Source organism: Tursiops truncatus, chromosome 19, assembly GCF_011762595.2.
Source record: "Tursiops truncatus isolate mTurTru1 chromosome 19, mTurTru1.mat.Y, whole genome shotgun sequence".
Taxonomy (NCBI): Eukaryota; Metazoa; Chordata; class Mammalia; order Artiodactyla; family Delphinidae; genus Tursiops; species Tursiops truncatus.
The window spans coordinates 4,525,456-4,539,738 of NC_047052.1; the positions used below are offsets into that span (position 1 = coordinate 4,525,456).

Below are 14,283 nucleotides of genomic sequence, written 5' to 3' on the forward strand. Positions count from 1 at the left end.
CACACACACACACACACACACACACACACCCAGCTCCCGGCAACCTCCCATCTACCGTCTGCCTCCACAGACTTACCAATTCTACATATTTCATATGAATAGAATCATATAATGTGACCTTCTGTGCCTCCTTTGTGACCCCGAAGGATCGTTTGCTCACAGAGGACAGACCCACACTGGTGATGGTGAGTGGGGTCTTCCCGAGACCCGAGGAAAGAGTCTGGAACATATGAACTTCTTAGGGCATTTTCACCAAGCAAGACAGTCCAGGGCTGATGCTACCTGGCGGAGGCTTCCAAGGGAACCACAGAGGTAAACAGCATCGCTGAAAGATGAGCTGTGAGCTCACGGCAGAGCAAGCGACCACATGGCACCTGGGGGTGAACCGTCTCCTCTAAGCAGAGCCCGGCTTCCTCTGCGTCCCATCCAGCTCTGGTTCACCTCAAACACTTACTGAGTTAGACCCCAATGCTCGCTTCCCTCTTTAAAGGGTTCATGCAAACATTTATTTCTGCAACATATTTGCCCCAAACCTCCCCGGTGCCTCGATTTCCCCCTCTGCAAAGTGGGGGTTATAACAGCAGGGATTCCATAAGCTGCCGTGAGGTAACAGGAAACCAGGGACTCGGAGCCCCGAGTTCAGGGCCTGGCACCCGGGAAGCATAAGCGAACCTAAGCAATGGGGTGATGAACAGGGACAACAGAGGGCGGGGATGTCCTCATCCTCCAGCAGCTCCAAGAACACGGTAGGGGAGGGGGTTCCTAATAGGGCCGCCAGAATAAGCAAAAAAAAGAAAAGAAAAGAAAAAAAGTGCAGGATGTCCAGTTACTTCGAACTCCAGATAAACAATGGATCATCTTTCAGTATATGTGCTTGGCAAACACTGCATAGAACCCACGTATACTAAAAAGCGATTCGCTGTTTATCTGAAAGTCAAATGCAGCTGGACGTCCTCTGGGGATCTGGCAACACCAGGAAGGAACAAGCCAAGAGATGCCCGTGACCCGTGCGGCAATACCGTGACGGGGACACCTCGCCCTACGAAGGAGCCACGGGGCCCCGGTTCAGAGTGCGGGCGCTCAGGAATCGCGAGAAAACAGCCTTGAAGAAGGTGCAGGAGTGAGCTCCCATGGAGCAGAGGGGGCCTTCAGGTGGAAAGGCCACCGGAAAGAGCCAGCAAGTGGCCCACTTGGGAGTGAGAGTCTGCCTGCCGATGCAGGGGACGCGAGTTCGTGCCCCGGTCCGGGAAGATCCCACATGCCGCGGAGCGGCTGGGCCCGTGAGCCATGGCCGCTGAGCCTGCGCGTCCAGAGCCTGTGCTCCGCAACGGGAGAGGCCACAACAGTCAGAGGCCCGCGTACCGCAAAAAAAAAAAAAAAAAAAGAGGGCAAAGGACATAAACAAAGAGGTCACAGAAAGGGAATAAAGATGAATAACTTTGAAACATGAAAGGATCATCAAACTCATTTAAAATCAGAGATTCGCATTCAAGAGACTCCAGTACACCCTCCGCCACCTATCTGATAGGTAAGGTTCCAGAAATTTGTAACAGGAGAGCTGGTGCCGGGGGTGGGGATGGAGCCTCTCATCGAGGCCGGGAGGGGCAGGTGAAGCCAGATGAGCCCCAGGGGAGGGCAGGCGGCAGCATCAAAGTTGAAAACGGACCTGCTCTCCTCATATCGTTTGCAGATTTATTTACTGCAGAATGGCTTCTGTTCAGTCATCCATTGCAATATTGTTTATAATAACGAAGTACTAGAAACAACCCACGTGCTGCTAATAAAGGATGGGTTACATCAATTACGGTAGCACCATACCGTGAAACCCTTTGTTGCCACCCAAAGAGCATAAGCGTTTATTTTTTCTTTGCCTACATGGAAAATGTGAAATATATGTGGCAGTATCCTGTACACAAATCCCGCGTGTGCCTGGACGCACTTCTGCGCATGTGTACGACAGAGTCACCCCACCAGGTGCCACGTGGAACCTCTCCAGCTCCCAAAAGGCTCCCTCGGGCCCTCTCCCGGTTGACAGCCCCCCAGAAGATGACCGACACTGGGGCTTCTATCAACGTGGATTTCTTCTGCCCGTTAGGGAACTCCACACAAAGGAAACCGTACACATGTACTCCTGTAATTGGCTCTTAGCAAGACTCATCCAGCTTGTTCCATGGTCTGTAAGTCACTGTCTTTTGTTGCTGTGTAGTATTCCCAGGATGCCATTGCATGGATATGCACGATTCATGTAACTCTTTGCATGTGGTTGGGTGTTCAGGCTGTGCCCAGTTTGGCCTCTTATACATAACACTGCTGGGACCACTGTGCGCACGTCTTTTAGCAGACAGAAGCCCCCATTTCTCCTGGGCACAGACCTAGAAGTGGACCGCGGGGTCACAGGGTGGGTTTGCGTGCTTTTAGTGACAGTAGACACTGCCCAAGAGCTCTCCCAAGTAGTGGTACCATTAGCAATAGTTTGAGAAGAAATAAAAAAGGTGCAGCATGTCATGAGCAATACGCTAGCCTGTGTATAACCAGAAGGAGAGGAGGGATTTGCTAGTCGAATCAGGGCACACCTCCAGCAGAAGCCACAGAGACCGGGGGCTGGGTCGCCTTTGGGGCTGGGAACAAGGGTGGTGGAAAACCGAGGCAGTGACAGACTCCTACTGGACCCCCTTTTGTATCTTCTTAAATCTTGAACCACGCGTAAGAATTGCTGATTCCAAGGGGGAGAAACCAGTCCCGACCAAGCCTGGGGGCACAGCTGGTGCAGGAGGGAAGGGGCTTCCTGGGAACAGGGATGCTTGGAGAATCAGACTGGGCCGCTGCTAACTTGGGAAGGAGGGGCAGAGGCTGTGACCAGAGGGACCCATAAGGAGGCCGGTAGGGCTGGGCGCACAGAGCAACAGGAGGCCCAGATCCTGGGGCAAGAGTGATGTAATGAACTCAAAGGGCCTGCCCACTACTTTCTTTTTTTTCCCTTTTCTTTTCCCTCTCTTTTATTCCCCCTACTACTTTTTAATACTTGTGGGGTGGTGCGGGGGGAGGAACCCTAACTGCAGAAATTGGGTGGAGGCCCACGTCTCACTGATCTGGGCTCTGATTCCAGTTCCCCCAGCTACCAGCTGTGCAACTCTCAGCAACTCCCTTGACTTCCCTGAGTCTCAGTGTTCTCCTCTGTAAAATGGGAATGATACCACACATGGAGCATTGCCGAGGTGGGGGTTCTTAAAGTCCAGCCTCAGGTCAAGATGGGTTTCAGAGGTGTTTTCCAGTCCCTGAAATCACATCTAGGTAGTGTTTGTGGTCTGTGAGTGTGTGTGTAACGGTGGTGTGACCCCAGACAGCAAAGAACTGCCAATAGGACATGAGATACTCAAGAAAACATATGTTGTTGGGGGGATGGGGTGCAGTGCAGTCGAGGGGCCAAGAGAGAAGACAGCAGAGCTAGGAGGTGGCCAATGGATTGGGGACCAATAGGTGGTTGGCAAGGTGAAGAGCCTGGTTACACACAGGGAGATTGGCAATAAGTAAATATACCAAAGATCCTGGGAGCTGGCGCTCTCCCTGTTGGTGAAGGGACTTACAAATATATAAAGAGCTGGCACCAGCCCTGTGGTATTTATTGCATTGAACTCTATGATCAAGTATATTAAAAATATGTATGTGTACACATACACACAGGTATAAAAGTAAATATGGCTCTAACAGTGTACACGTACACACACACCTGCTCTGGGGGCCCAGAGGCCGTCATACCCCAAGAGCATGAACACACATCATACCAGATCTTGATTTCTAAAGACCATTCTTCCAGTGAAAAGACAGCCAAGACTCCTGGGAGAAATGGCTGATTCCAGGGCTGGGGCAGGGAAGGTACCCAATGAGTCTGGAATTTCTTGGGATGCCAGAGAGCAGGCAAGTGCTCAAAGAAGGATGGAAAAATGTCTAGAGGATGCAAACGTCACCACGAGAAAAGGCTTCTATTGGCCAAATCTGGGCAATCTGGGCATCAGAATAAAAAAAAATTGATGGTAACCAGTTTTAACCCACCTAATAGAATAGGAATTTGTGAGCTCATAACGATACGTGAATGAATACACAAACAACTACGTGAAGAGGGGAAAGGGGCAGCTCTTCCTGATATCAGAACACAGGTAATAAATGAGGGAGGAATGAGAAAACTGGAAATTTTCTGTTTAGCAAACATTATAAAAGTAATGGAAGATGGCCAACAAACACATGAAAAAATGCTCAATACCACTAATTGTTAGAAAAATGCAAATCAAAACTACAATGAGGTATCACCTCACACCGGTCAGAATGGCCATCATCAGAAAATCTACAAACAATAAATGCTGGAGAGGGTGTGGAGAAAAGGGAACCCTCCTGCACTGCTGGTGGGAATGTAAATTGATACAGCCACTATGGAGAACAGTATGGAGGTTCCTTAAAAAACTAAAAATAGAGCTACCATACGACCCAGCAATCCCACTACTGGGCATATACCTAGAGAAAACCATAACTCAGAAAGACACATGCACCCCAATGTTCACTGCAGCACTATTTACAATAGCCAGGACATGGAAACAACTTAAATGTCCATCAACAGAAGAATGGATAAAGAACATGTGGTACATATATACAATGGAATATTACTCAGCCATAAAAAGGAACGAAGTTGGGTCATCTGTAGAGACGCGGATGGACATAGAGACTGTCATACAGAATGAAGTAAGTCAGAAAGAGAAAAACAAATATTGTGTAATAATGCATATATGTGGAATCTGAAAAACATGGTATAGACGATCTTATTTACAAAGCAGAAAGAGACACAGAGTGAACAAACATATAGATACCAAGGGGGAAAGTGGGGTGGGATGAATTGGGAGATTGGGATTGACACATATACACTATTGATACTACGTATAAAATAGATAACTAATGAGAACCTACTGTATAGCACAGGGAACTCTACTCAATGCTCTGTGGTGACCTAAACGGAAAGGAAATCCAAAAAAGAGGGGATATATGTATAATTATAGCTGATTCGCTTTGTTGTACAGGAGAAACTAACACAACATTGTAACGCAACTATACTCCAATAAAAATTTTAAAAATAAATAAATAAAAGTAATGGATTCAGGCAAGGATCACCAACAGAAAATGAGAAACAGGCTATTGACATAGCCTTAATGCGACTCGTCATAAAATACCAGTTGATTACAATGGGGAAACAGTAACTTTACAGCAGAGAAACCTGGCCAGTAGGAGTGGAGAATTCAAGCACAGAAATCAGGCAGACCCAGGTCCGAGCTCCTGGGCTAGTTACTTCACTTTCCAAGGCTCAGATTCCTGCAGGGATTTTTGTAAGGATTCAAAGTAATGTGGTGCTTCCACACATGTTTAGTGGAACATTGTTCTAAAAATTAAAGAAGGGAAACTACTTAAATGCCCATCAGCTGGGGAGGGAGGTTAAATAAAAATGGCTACACGGCCACTAGAAAAGAATGTGCTGCTATTCACAATAGCCAAGACATGGAAACAACCTAAATGTCCATCGGCAGATGAACGGATAAAGAAGATCTGGTACATATATACGATGCACTATTACTCAGCCAGAAAAAGGAATGAAATTGGGTCATTTGTAGAGACATGGATGGACCTAGAGACTGTCATACAGAGCGAAGTCAGAAAGAGAAAAACAAATATCATATTAACACATATATGTGGAATCTAGAAAAATGGTACAGATGAACCGGTTGGCAAGGCGGAAATAGAGACACAGATGTAGAGAACAAATGTATGGACACCAAGGAGGGAAAGGTGGGGAGGGGGTGGTGGGATGAACTGGGAGATTGGGATTGACACGTATACACTAACATGTATAAAATAGATAACTAATAAAAAAAAGAATGAAATAATGTCATTTGCAGCAACAACGGATGGACCTAGAGATTATCACATTAAGCCAAGTAAGTCACAGAGAAAGACAAATACCATATGATATCACTTACATGTGCAACCTAAAATATGGCACGAATGAACCTATCTACGAAACAGGAAGACTCACAGACATAGAGAACAGACTTGTGGCTGCCAAGGGCAAGGGGAGGGAGAGACGGAGGGGTGGAGAAGGGATGGAGTTTGGGAGTTTGGGATTAGCAGAGGCAAACTGTTACATAATAGGACAGATAAACAACAAGGTCCTACTGTACAGCACAGGGAACTACATTCAATACGCTGTGATAAACCATAATGGAAAGGAATATGAAAAAGAATACATAAGTGTATAACTGAATCACTTTGCTGTATTGAAGAAATTAACACAACACTGTAAATCAACTATACTTCAATCACATTTAAAAAAGAAAAGAAAAGAATGTGATTGATTGGGATGTATTGCAGGGATGTGGGGAGAGTGGAGGAGTTGCTGACGGTGTGTGCAGTAGGACCCTATGTATGTAAAAAAAAAAAAAGACTTATGTTGTTGTATATAAATAACAGTAACTACTGTGATCAGGTGCTGCCCTGAGTACTCCGTTAGTACTGAATCATTCCACCCCATAACAGATCTCTGATTTGTGTGCACTTGACACCACTGGAGAGAAAACAGAGGCGCTGGAAATATTAAGAAATTTGCTTAACATCTTCCGCTGGCTGCGGAACTGGACTTTGCAGCCAGGTATCTGGTGCTGCAGACTCCAGTGTTCCTAACCATAGCCTCTCTAGAATTGCATAGAAAGGGGGCCAGGACCACCCAAGCAAACGGTAATCTGATTACTGCAAACTGATTAGCTGGCAAACGGTACCTGCCTCCTCCCCTCACTAAGGAGGAAATTTAAAGCAAAGAAGTGGGGCAGTGAAGCAGGAATCTCAGTCTCCGCAAACTTTTACTGTGGTTCATGAAAAAACAAACAAACAAAATCTAAGACAAGTTTCGAAAGGGAAAAGAACAAAGGACAAAGAGGGAGGCAAATAAAGAAAAAAACCATGCAGCGTTCCTGGTTCATAAAAGACAGTTGAAAAATAGCAAGGTAACGTTAGCCTAATTCAGTGGTCAATGAAGGCGAAACTGTCACTCAAATTTCAATATGCAGGTACTTGGGGGAGGGAGGGGCAGAGAGAGGGGCAGCCCAGTAGGTTGATTTCTGAAACTGGAGATGAGGTGCTGCTGAATGAGACCAGCGACCAGCAGCATCCCCCAGGCAGAGAGGTACCTCCCAGATCAGAGGAGGGAGGCCATGTTCCAGGGCACGCATGACATGTGGCCCATGGAAACAATTAAAATGAGACTATGTCGCTTAAGTGCAAATCTCAGTTCGCCAAGTCCCTGCCACCTCCTCCAGGAAGCCTCCCTGGATTGCAGCAGTAGCGTCCCCACAGGTGACAGGCATACACAGGCGGTATCCAACTCCTTTCTTACATGCACTGCTTTCCTTCATGGGACTTATCTCATTTTGTAATTATATGCTCACTATATAATTACTTGATGACTTACCCACCAGACTATAAGCTCCACTCAGTAGACGGGTGTTTTATTCACTGAAGGGGTCTGGCCTCAGGAGGACAGATGTCACAGGGATGGCGAAGCAATGGTTCTCAAACTCACTGAGCATCAGAACCAACCAACTCAGATTCCTGGGCCCCAGACCACATGTGAGGAAGAGCTGATCTAAAGGAACCACAAAAGTATGTGAGGGTCAGAAGGCTGTGCGGAGCCTGAAAAGGAGGAAACCAGATGGCAAGGACTTTCCGGCATCTCCGACTACGGACCTCACACAAAGATGCCCACCAGGCCGGCTCGGCAGGTGTGCTCAGGAGGGCGTGTGCTGCGTGCAACACCCTGCCGGCGCTGACCTGAAATTCTCAGTCATTTTTCACGACAGGAACCCACACTTTCGTTTTGCAAATTATGTAGCTGGTCCTGCCCTCACCACTGAGCACCTCCCTGGGCACAGAGCTGAGCACTGGACCCGAGGCCAGACAATGAACAAGACAGTGATGATTTCTAATAAAACCCAACGTCACATTTTGAACTAGGCATTGTGTAGCATTTTAAACCGTTCTCTCATTTATTCTGTTTTGTTTTTTAAATTTTTTGGCCGTGCCTCGTGGCATGCGGGATCTCAATTCCCGGACTAGGGCTGGAACCCGTGCCCCCTGCAGTGGAAGTGCAGAGTCTTAACCACTGGACCGCCAGGGAAGTCCCTCTCATTTATCCTTGTTTTGTTACTATGGTCATACTCGTGTGAGTATCTGCATATATCACCTAATCTAATCTTCACCAAGAGTCAGGGAACAGCACCCATGGGGAAACTCGAAGCCACTATGGGCACATCCCCGCTATCAGACAAAGACATTGATGTGGAGAGATGAAGTAAGTTTGCCCAAACTCACGTAGTCATAGTGATGGAACCTGGGCTCCACCTCTGGGCTTCTGGCCCCAGTCCCTTCCCTAAACCAAGACCTCCTGGTTAGGAGCAATCTTCTAGGCCAATATTCTTTCCCCCATATCCACAAGGTCCCCCAGATTCAGTGTTACTGGAGAGGCACAGACCGGAGGATACTGAGATGTACACAGGGTGATCCTGTGTGTCAGCTGTAAATCTACCAGAGCCCGACCACAGTAGTCCGGTTTCAGTGGTTTGAAATATAAAGAATACTTATGGGTAATGCCTGACTTTATTCTAGATGTTTCAAGTCTCTCTTACCCCGGGGACTCCAGAATCATGAACTTTGAGCACGTCTTCCTTGGCATGTACTTGAGTTTCAAGTTGGGTCAGACACGTGCTCTGCTGGGCTCTGCTCCCTGCCCACGGGAAGTTCACGGGCAAGACGAGCTGGAAGAACACGAGCCATTTCCAGGGATTTGGGGCACACTGGTGGGGTCGATCAACACAACCTTAAGAGTGTCTGCAACCTCCACAGAAGGTTACATATTTCCCCAGTGTGACCCACAGCTTTCCCCCCACCCCAAATACCCATCCAGATATTTTCTGCAAGGAACATAGTATTACAGGCTGAATCGTGCTCCCCCCAAATGCCTGTGCTGAAGTCCTAACCCCCAGCACCTCAGATTGTGACTGTGTTTGGAGACAGGGTCTTTGAAGAGGCGGTTAAGGTAAAATGAGGTCATTAGGATGGGCTCGAATCCAATGTGACTGGTGTCCTTGTAGGAAGAGATTAGGACACAGAGGAAAGACCAGGTGAGGACACGCGGAGAAGACGGCTGTCTGCATGCCTGCTACTCCCCTCCCCTTAGGAGCTCGGGGATCTAGGATCCGTTATCCTTACTAATAAGGCTCATGACATGGGACTGGGGCAGGGTTTCTAACAGGGCATCTTCAGACGTACTCTCAAGAGTCCACAAGTTTTCTGAGATCTTCCAAACTTTGAATACGTGTTTTAATAATTAGCCTACCATAATATATAACATAGACCTTCGGGTGGCCAGTTTATAATGAAGAGCTGTGATGTGACCCTAGTGCCACACGTGCATCTATGCCAACACTCAGGTGACACATTGAAGGGATGCAAGTTTCTCAGGGGCTCAGAGAGAAGAAATGGCAGGAGAACGGAGCCATCACACAGCAGGTGGTGTTGACACCGGCGCATCAGCTTTAAAACGTCTCACTTTTGAGGAGTGTCATCTTGTTGCAAGTGAGGCCGTACACGCACCCAGTCTCTGCACGCAGCTGCTTGCCACAGGTGATGTGCAGCAAGTATGGTCATCGCACACAGTGAAGAAACATCCCTTCCACAATGGCCGGCACTCACCTTATCGTCAAGTGAGCCAGCAGGTTCTACGGTTATCAAATGAGAGCCTTTCCAACTGGCATTCACGGGCTGCCCGCTGCCAGTTGGGGTGAAGTATGATGCGGGTGGTCCTAATCTAGCAAACACATTCTTGATCAATTTAAATGCCGTTTTCTACATATGCGTGTAATTAGACATTCCCAGTATGAGCTTTATCAAGATCAAAATTCAAGAGAGTCTAAATAAAGACCGGACCTCAGGACTACTGAACACGCTAACACAACGAGACAGCTGTGCAGCAGACTTTGTGCCAGGTGTGGTTCTGTCATTTAAAGAACTATTCCTTTCTACCACTGTGGTCAGCAGGCTCTAAGACGCCCCCGATCACCCTGCCTCCACTTAATGACATCCTCGTGTAATCCCCATCCCTTGAGAACCAGCTAGATCTAGACTCCTTCCAATGAACAGAACATGCCACAAATGAGGAGATATCACTTCCAAAACTGGGTTATAAAAAGGATCACTCTTCCTTGGGGAAGCCAGGTGTTGAGCCATGAGGCAGCCGCGAGGCTGCCCCTTGGAGAGGCCCATGTAGCCGGGGCCAGAGACCCGCCAACAGTCACAGGAGGGAGCTTGGAAGGGGATTCTCTCCCTTCCACCCAGAGAGCCTTCAGATGACACCACAGCTCTGGCGAGAGCTGGACAGCCACCTCACGAGATACCTGGAGCATCCCCCAGATCTGCGACCCAAAGAAACTGGGAGAGAATCAACATTTGTTGCTTTCAGCTGTTGCATTTGGGCGTGACCTGCTACACAGCAATCCGTAATGAACACAATCATTCGACGTCACTGGTTGACATATTTTTTGTTGTTGTTTGTTTTGTTTTTTGTGGTACGCGGGCCTCTCACTGTTGTGGCTTCTCGCGTTGCGGAGCACAGGCTCCAGACGCGCAGGCTCAGTGGCCATGGCTCACGGGCCCAGCCACTCCGTGGCATGTGGGATCCTCCCGGACTAGGGCACGAACCCGTGTCCCCTGCATTGGCAGGCGGACTCTCAACCACTGCGCCACCAGGGAAGCCCGACTAGTTGACTTTTAATGATACATCACCAGTCACATCAAAATGCACTTGCTACATGTGTACTTCCTAATTTTATTATAAACGTAGTTCGCTTTTATTGAGTTATAAGCACATGGCTATGTTTGTTGCAAATTTTAGGCTTCTACTTAGTTAAGTCACATTTTGATACAAATAATTTAAGACAACACTGGGGGCTTCCAATACATTTCTTCAAGATGACATATAATGGGCTTCCCTGGTGGCACAGTGGTTAAGGATCCGCCTGCCAAGGCAGGGGACACGGGTTTGAGCCCTGGTCCGGGAAGATCCCACATGCCGCGGAGCAACTAAGCCCGTGCGCCCAACTACTGAGCCTGCGCTCTAGAGCCTGCGAGCCACAGCTACTGAAGCCTGTGCACCTAGAGTCCAGGGTCCACAGCAAGAGAAGCCACAGCAATGAGAAGCCCACGCACCGCAACGAAGAGTAGCCCCCACTCGCCGCAGCTAGAGAAAGCCCGCGCGCAGCAACAAAGACTCAACACAGCCAAAAAGTAAAAATAAATAAATAAAACCAAAATAAAATTTAAAAGAAAAAGATGACATATACTGCTAAATTTTGAGAGACACCAATGATGTGTGCATGTGTGTGTGTGTGTGTGTGTAAACCTCAGAACTCCTCTTCCTGCAACCCAAGTGTGATCTCCTAAAAACGCAAATCTGACTGTGTCTGCTCTGTTACCTGCATTCCTCATGTTCGGCACATCTTTGAATAAATGAATGACTACCATGCCCCGACGTAAAACGTGTCGGTGATTCCCTGTTGCGCTATGGATGGAGCCCAAACCCTTTACAAGGCCCAAAGGCTCTGAGTGGTCCACCTCGGCAGCCTCAACCTCTCCCACTAACCCTTGCACCTCACTCCCTTCTGCCTAGAACTCTCCATCAACTCTGCCCTTCCCACTCACCCTAGTCTATGCCATTCCTATGAGTCTTAAACATCCCTTCTCATTAAACAGTCAACTATGATCTGTAGTTTGGGACCCATCTCTGCCCACCAGACACGGCGCCGCGAGGGCAGGGAGTGTGTGCACCTTTTTCTCCACCCCATCCCTGGCGCGCAGCACCACCCTAACACGGGGTAGACGCCCCATGAATCTGGGCTGAATGAATAACCAGGACACAGGTCTGCTGGAAGCCAGGCTTCCCCCTGCAGAGCCCCAGGAAGGTGGATCAGTTCACAAGAGGGAAGGCGGCACAGGATATGGAGCCGTGCAGGTCTCGGTTAAGAGAAGGGAGCCCTGAGGGTCAAAGATAACTTCCTGAGTTGGTACTGAGTCATCTGGGAAGCAGGTATTTCTGGTCCAACATTTTCCTTGTCCAAAGCTCAGATCAGCAGAGAGAGCGTTTTTCCAATAATGAAAGGGGATCTCCCACACATTTTTCTTTTCATGACACTGGAAATGCAGCAAGAATGAACCGTCTGCGGAGCCGTAAGAACTATGCTGATTCAGCCTCAGAAGCTCCTAACTCTGGGTCCTCCCCCATCCCTGTCTCAGCCACCTATCCCCTGCCCGGTCACTCTGCCATTTAAGACGGTTGGATCTTAAATTAAACTTCTCTTGGGGTCTCTGCCGTCAGCCTCCCCCACGAACTCTGTTTTGGATACAACCGTATCCTTACCACCTGGCCGACATGAGCGCCTCAGCAGCCTCATCTAACACACCGGTACAATAACACAACTCAACTAGGGGTGAAGAGACACAGCATGTTCTCAATAATAATTAGTATTATAACTGAGGTGACTCGGCAAAGTGGCGGGGAGGTTCAGGGCCCGCCCAGGACACCCCCTACAACAAGTGCTCATGAAAGAGAGTTACGACTATTACGGAAATGACCACGGTAAGCAAACTTTGCTTCTTTTTCAAATGTTTCTGAGGAAAAAAAAAAAAAGTTCAAATTGGAGGATGTAAGCGTGAGAGCAAAGACTGTCAGCTGAGCTGGCAGGAAGCCGGTCACCTGGCCCGGCCGGTCTCCTCCCTCATCACACTCCCCATTTATCTTTATTTCAATTTCCTGGGTTTGATGAACTGCCTTTAAAGACAGGATACTTTGTTTCTCTGCCAACCTTTGCGGCTGGCGGCCTGGGTCTCCTGTCTCGCCTCATGTCCACACTGCTAAGTCGTCACACACCCTTCGGGGTGCAGCTGAGAACATCCCGACCACACCAGGTGGGCAAGCCCCTGCCAGTGCATACCTATAGACGGGTTGAAGACCTGTCCCACTCTCGAGGGCCCCTCTGGGGGCACGAAGCCCACTTTGGTGCAGAGATCAAATTCGCCCCAGCATCTCTATTCATGATACATCATCCCCATACCTGGCACACCTGGATACCTGGCAAACCTGGACATCCCATAAAATCTGACTGCAAGCAACTACATCAGGAGTGTTTGAAAAATACCTAGCTTGATGCAAAAATCAAAAGATGGAAAGAAAATAGACAAAGTAACATAGAACAGGCAACCATGTTGGCAAACTAACTTCAAACTCCTCCAACAGAATGAGTTACGTGGCATATAGGGAGAGAAATGGATGTCGGCAAAATATTGGAACTCTGCATCCAATCCGTGGTTAACATACATGTCGCTTCAGAATAATAGAGATTATCTGAGAACTGCTAGTTACACGGCACCGTGGTCTACCACCCTAGCACCAGAATTCTCACGTTAGCAACCATTTATAAAATACTAGTTTTTTAAATGCACAAATACTAAGACCCATACAACCAAAATGTTTTGACTGCTGTCAAGTTTTTCCAGCTGACCTCTTTCATTAAAAAGTAAATTTAGGGCTTTCCTGGTGGCGCAGTGGTTGAGAGTCTGCCTGCCAATGCAGGGGACGCGGGTTCGTGCCCCGGTCCGGGAAGATTCCACATGCCGCAGAGCGGCTGGGCCCGTGAGACATGGCCGCTGAGTCTGCGCGTCCGGAGCCTGTGCTCCGCAACGGGAGAGGCCACAACAGTGAGAGGCCTGTGTACCGCAAACAAACAAACAAACAAACAAAAAAAACCAGTAAACTTAACTTGAGGTTTCCCTTCAGCCGTGGAAAGGCCACGAGCACCTCCAGAGTTCCACATCAGGAAGTTTATTTTTGAATGACTGATTACATTTTAAAAAGTGCAGTGACCCAGAGATGCTTTTGCAGAAATTCCATGCTCTCTGCTCTTGTATCACGCACTGAGTTCTGCTTACAAGCTACGGAGAAAGTTGGGGGTCACCCGTTGACCCTGCTTCATCTCTGGGTCCTCCACATGGAAGGAAGGGCTTTTGGGGGCAGCTTTGTCAGTTTCTCTGCTGGTAAAAACTCCCCTGGCCCTAGAATCCTGTAGGCTTATCCTAGAGGGTCCCTTGGAGGCTGCAAAGTCAACACACAAATCTGGGTGTTTTCTTTTAAAGTGTCTCTGGAGATGC

General features: G+C 48.1%; 1 protein-coding gene across 7 annotated transcripts in view; it reads right to left on the bottom strand.

The window, feature by feature from the left end:
• The window catches only part of ATP2C2 (ATPase secretory pathway Ca2+ transporting 2), a 90,291-nt gene that overhangs the window by 59,980 nt on the left and 16,028 nt on the right, over window positions 1-14,283 (bottom strand). The window lies entirely within an intron of this gene.